The sequence below is a fragment of the Cinclus cinclus genome, chromosome 9 (genome assembly GCF_963662255.1).
Source record: "Cinclus cinclus chromosome 9, bCinCin1.1, whole genome shotgun sequence".
In the NCBI taxonomy this organism is placed as follows: Eukaryota; Metazoa; Chordata; class Aves; order Passeriformes; family Cinclidae; genus Cinclus; species Cinclus cinclus.
The window spans coordinates 3,027,254-3,033,362 of record NC_085054.1 but is presented as its reverse complement, the minus strand read 5'-3'; positions in this window follow the sequence as shown (position 1 = coordinate 3,033,362).

Here is a 6,109-nt window from a genome sequence, read left to right as displayed (position 1 = left end):
AGAAACATGGAGTTATCAGACCAGTTTGCATTCAGAAGGTAACTAGTGCACTGAAGATAAAAGAAAAATACACAATAACCATTCTAGCATTTATTAGACACAAGCTCAGAGCATAAATAGCAACAAAATCAACAATTAAAAAGTAGCATATTAAAAAAACATTTACCATCTAAAATGAGCCATTTCAGCCATAAGAAATTGCAATCTTCAGCTGTAACTTTGAGAGCCTTCTTATTTCCTGCAGGCAGCTTTTTGCAAATTTCTCTTCCTCTTCTGTTCTCTGCTCTGGTCTCTTCTGGTTCTCTCTCTGGTACTCTTACCTGGAGTACTTTCAAAGGTAAATGATCCTGAGAAAACAGCCAATACATAGTGAACTAAGAGATAAAAGTGGAGACAAGGGGGAAACACCTGCACACTTCAGAGAACTGAAGTGTTCTCTGTAAGAAACAACATTTCTAATTCTATCTCATATTTAATTTCAGCTTTAAAAGAAATGGCTATGTGAATAAGTTAAGTTTATGTGACTTAACAGTGATCTGACAGAGCAATCCTGAACTTAGATCTAGGACAGAATTTTAGGCCTGACTTGTGATTAATTTGCAGAAGCACTGTTAAGCTACAAACTGGCAGTAGGGAGAAATTGAGATTTGTTTTCTTCTCACTGCTGATCAGTGTTTGTCAAGAACATACTTAAGAAAAAGTATTGTGTAAGGGCAGTGCTATGTAAAGAGCAAGAATGCCTGCTTTTATCATCACATTCTTCAGTTGCTTATTCCTTCTACCTTCCTTCTATTCCTAAATTAAGTACACTTGAGGGTGACTGTTCTAGGTACTCCCAACTCTCTGCACATTCTCCATCAAGTTTTCATACACAGAGACTTTATCTTCCCTTAAGCTGAAAAGTAGAATTCCATGAGCCATCCTTCAAGAGATAATTATGAGTAGCTTTTCATCAGGCAGAAACACAAATGCAGCTATTCTTGGGAGGTGGAAGGTTTTTCTTCTGCTTAACAAGCACTTCAGAACACAGGGGCATAGCATTAGAGTTTGTCCCTAGCTCATACAGAGCTCAGATTAAGATCAAATTCACAACAGAAAACTCTCAGTTCATGAGACTTGACCATTTTTGACACCATATTGGTTTCACTAAACCAATGCAAATCCCATGCACAAAGAAAATTCACCACATCTAGAACTGATGTGACAGATGTTAATCAACAAACTGTGGTTTGCAGATATTGTTACTGACATTCTGTCAAGTGACCAGGTAGATTATGCAAATGAAAAAGTGCCCTCATGTGATGGGATAGGTGTTAACTATGGATTCCAGTGTTTTATGCAGACACTGAACACATCACAGATGAAAGATCACCTACAGAGGAAGAAAAGTGCCAAATCTTTCAGGCTCTGATCATGGTGGTTGTGAAGGGTAGTTTGGAATGCTTCATGTTCTGGATAAAAAGAAAAAAAGTGAAAAGGCTTTGGTTATTTTAGGTCATTAAAGGGTTAGAAATATACAACATTATTAAGTTAAAGCTTACTCTATGAAAAGTATATATATGAAAGGACTCTGGATAAAAGCTCTCTGCTGTTTTATAAAACAAGCTTTCGTTTACTTTAAGAAAATGCACCGAGATAATAAAAAGATCAGGAGATGCCACTGGCCTACAGTTGCAGTATGACATGCAAAAATGGCAATGTATGAATGGGTATTCATTAACAATTTGGGACACAAAACATTGAGATCTGTCCAAACACTAGATGTCTTGTTGAGCAGACCAGAGAGAATCAGCAGTGATACTAATATTCTGAAAAGGAAGATATACTTTTATTCTCTACTGGAAAATCCTCTTCCTCCCACAAAAGAAAGTGCATTACATAGAAGTCATATTATCAAACTTTAATCTCCTCTGTTTCATTCCTGCAGGTCCTCTCATAAAGATCTTACACACCTTCATGCTCTCCATGCCCCTTGAAGGCTTGTAGAACGTCTTGAGTGGGCAAGCAGAAAGAACAGCTACGTCAGCACACAAAGACAATCACTGTTTTTCAAGGGGGCTTTCAGGACTAGCACAGAGAATGTTAAGTCTGGCACAAGGACACTGGGACTGAACTTCTCCCCCTCTCACTTATCTGCCAACACACACCTCTCTGCTTCTGGCTCTCCTACTGCCACCTGATTGCCACACCTAATTATGTTTTAAATATTATCTACAGACAGAAAATGTTCTCTGAAGAGCAGAAGCATTCCTATGATCTTTCCTGGAGCCACTGAGCTGTCAACATTTGACCAAGTGAGAGAGTTGAAAGTTTTACAGTATTTCAGTGGCAATTTATGCTGTATTGACACTGCCCTCATATAGAAATCCAAGAACATTAGACAAATGTCCAAGTGGCAGATCCAATAGTATATAAGCTTTTGTTGTCTAGTTCCTTCCTAGTGAGGACCCAAAAATCAACTCTTATACTACAAAGAGATTTTCATGATGAGCCTTATCAATCCCTATTAAAAAAATGATCAGGAAGAGTGAGAAATTTAATTTGCTTAGAACAGCATGCTCTTGTTTAAACAGGCACAATGTCATTAACAGAAGCCAGTACATGCCAAATGACCAACTGAGCTGCGCTGCAGAGAGCAAAGGATGGTTGTAGTAAAAACATGAATTCCAATTACCCATATTAAAAGATCTGATTACATATGCCCTAAAATATCTGCATTATTTAACTGCAGAAAAGTGCAATTAAAATGGTATTAAAGAACTATGTGCAAACAACTATAGTCATGTCACCATTTCATTTTGAGGTACATACATCTGTACATGTCTGCATATGTATTTTAGAACTATGAAGCATCCAAAGGTAACTTGTGTAACTGGCTATCATATACATGCTTTTTGCAAGGTTTATTCTATCTATCAGAGGCTACCAGACTACTGATGAGAATTACTCCCACAGCTCCTATTTTCCTGTCCAGGGAAGACTCATTAGGACAAAGACACTCAGTACTTGTCCTCATAAAGCTTTCCATGCTTTTAAAACCCTTTCTGAACAAGAACAGAATGGGGTCCTAGTTGACAAACATGTACTAGTAGTTTGTATAATACAGCAGTATTATTTATGATCACTCCTTTAAAGAGTCTCCAGAAAACACTTCAAATCCCTTCAGAAAATAAACATGTCATTTGTCACGTGCATCAGAAATGGAATGGGATACTAAGATGTAAGAGCTTATATTGGAAAAAAAAATGCATGGTAATTTTGTACCACAAAAAGCACTTGTTATCAGTACTGGTTTCCATCCAAGAGGCCTCCAGCTTTGAACAAGAGCTATGGATGTACACCTTTTTACACCTCCTCTACATTTTACCAAAAGGTTCTTTTTGCATGCACACAGAGAAGCACGTCTCTTCTTGTAAAGCAACCAATCACTCTTACAGACAACCAGCAACAAGGATAACTAGAGAATCAGTTGTTCATTTACAGTACTGTTGAAGGTCAGGAATTCTAGGTTTGCAAAATAAGTGCTTGCACACAAAAACCACAGGAAAACAAGGTAAACATCAGAAAAACATCTACAATTCCAACACAAAGTAATAACCAACTATTTTGCATCAAGCTACACAGATTACTCTGAAAAATCAGCCTTGCATATTCTACTTAAACAACTTTAACCACTGAATGTGGCAACATTTACTTCTGATTTTTTCAAATACATAGCAGTCTCCTCTGTAAAATTTAGGTGGATATTAGTGAACAAAGGCATTACATAGAATCTAGAGACTGGACATAGGGGATAAGTTCTTTAGCAACATGTACAAAAAAAATGTAAAACACACTTCAAAAAAGAAAGATTACATTAAATTAAAAAAAAACAACACAGTAATAAACAGAAATATGCATTTGGAAGACAAAGAACTGAATTTCTGTGAAAATCAAGAAAGCTAAAGACAAAAATACGAGTATTGGCTGAAGAATAATTTGAAATAAATCTTCCAATAAACAGAACTGCAAGTCTAATCCCCAGTTTTTAAAAACAGCTAATTCTTTATTGCTTCTTTAAAATTCTTCCAACTTTTTCTTCTATTGTTTTCAGAGTACCATACAAATTAGGATAGAACACAAAATTCATTTCAGAGCCTGCAATTCAAGATGGGTTAAAGGAGTGTTTTCTCCACCTGTGAGCACTAGGTCAAAACCAGAAATACTGTCAGAAATACTGTGCAGCACAGGATGAGACTGTAGCTCATGGTGGAAAGGATGGTGTTAAAACCAGAACTCTTAATGAGGGAACTAAGCAAGAACTGATGGAAATGTAACTTATCTTCCCTCAAGCTTTTACTCCAATCACAAATGTATTGTCTGCTTTGAAGAGAACTAAAACTGAAATAACCTCTTGCTGGTAATCTGTAGCTGCAATTTATTCTTTTGAAAAGAAGCATTCTCAACTATGAGGAAAAATTATCAAAAAAAGAGCAATATAGGGAAAGAGAATATAGGGTGGAATGCGTTAGTTTAAACTTTAAGAAAAACTGGCTGTGATAGAATTACTGATTACAGCAACATGGAAGGAGGTGCCCATTTCAGTATGCAGTTTTTGAGCTGGAAAAGTCAAGGGGACTGCTGGCAGAGTGCTCCAGAACTAACACTGCAGCAGAGAACATCCATCTGGGAGATATTCTGACAATTAGCAAAACAACCTACCAAAAAAACCAACCAACAAATAAATAGAACAAAATAAAAAAACCTCAACCAAATAAATAAACCCCATAGGTGAATCTTGTGGGATTTTTTCCAGCCAGAAATGAGTAAAGCATACCATAAAACAAGTCAGTATAGATACTAAATATTAGAGGCTCCAAACAAACTGGAGAATGTTTTATGCACCTGCATGATAAAATACTGGCTTTAAATTAAATTAGTTTAATCAGAGCATGATCCCCTTGGAAAATTCTAATGGGAGCTAACCCATAAACATTAGCTTTAAACAAACAGTGTTTACAACATCATCCTCAGAGAAGTTAATGTACATTAAGTCTAAGATATAGCACCTAACAAACAGATGTTGCAAATAAAGGCATTTGGAACACAAGTTCAAAATAAGACTTCTGAAAGTTTTAGTTTTAAATACTCAAAAGAAAATGAAAAATAATATTAAATGGCCACTATTTAGAAGATGTTTGTGAATGCTTGAATGCAAGTTAAATGTAACAACATAAAATGTTAGTATTTTGGTTCATATGATAGTCACAGCACTTTCTCTTCTACATAAATCAACTAATAATTTTCCTGGGGTTCTTTGTTTTCAAGTCTGAAAAACAGTAAGTCCTCACACTAAATTCTTACACAGTATGCAGGAAAGAAACTCTGATTTTATGATCAAGCTCTCAACCACTTAATAGGAACTAAAACCAGAAAGGCTCCTATTGCTGTATATAAACTACTCTGAATGTTGCTCTAGGAATTCAACATCTGAAGCAAACAATGCAATTCCTTAACTTGGTATCTATGTTGGCATCAGTTAATTTACAGCTTTCAACTGATTCCAAGCTACTTGCAGGTGCAATTTTTCTTTCTTCAGGAAACATCTGTCACATATTACACAGCTCGGTGCTTGTCACTTACTATGGCTTTAACTCAAATATCACTAAACCTTAATTTTTATCCCATTCAATTTTCTAAAGATTCCTGGTAATTATTTTAATTGTATGGACCACTTAAGTCTTAGAATATGTCACTTTTGAAAAAGAAGAGCTTGTTTTCTGAATGCTGTGGTGACAGCATACTTGGATATATTGCTTTGATTACGTCCTTTGTTTTCTTGCCTTCTCTTTGTTAGGAATTGTATCCACAAGCCCTACATACCAAACAACAGCAGGTTAAATCACATTTGTCTGAGCTGATAGCTTTAAGTGCACAAAGCAAGAGGTGGGTAAGCTAAAATGGCAGCATCAATCATTTTCCATGAGAAAGACTCCTGCATTGTTATGACCAACTGCAAACACAGTTGTGCTGCAAAGGAAGGCTGAATGCATCAGTGAAGCTCATTATAATGCCAGAACTTAAGTTCTAAGCTGTCAAGTCAAAAACATTCACCACTACAATTCACACA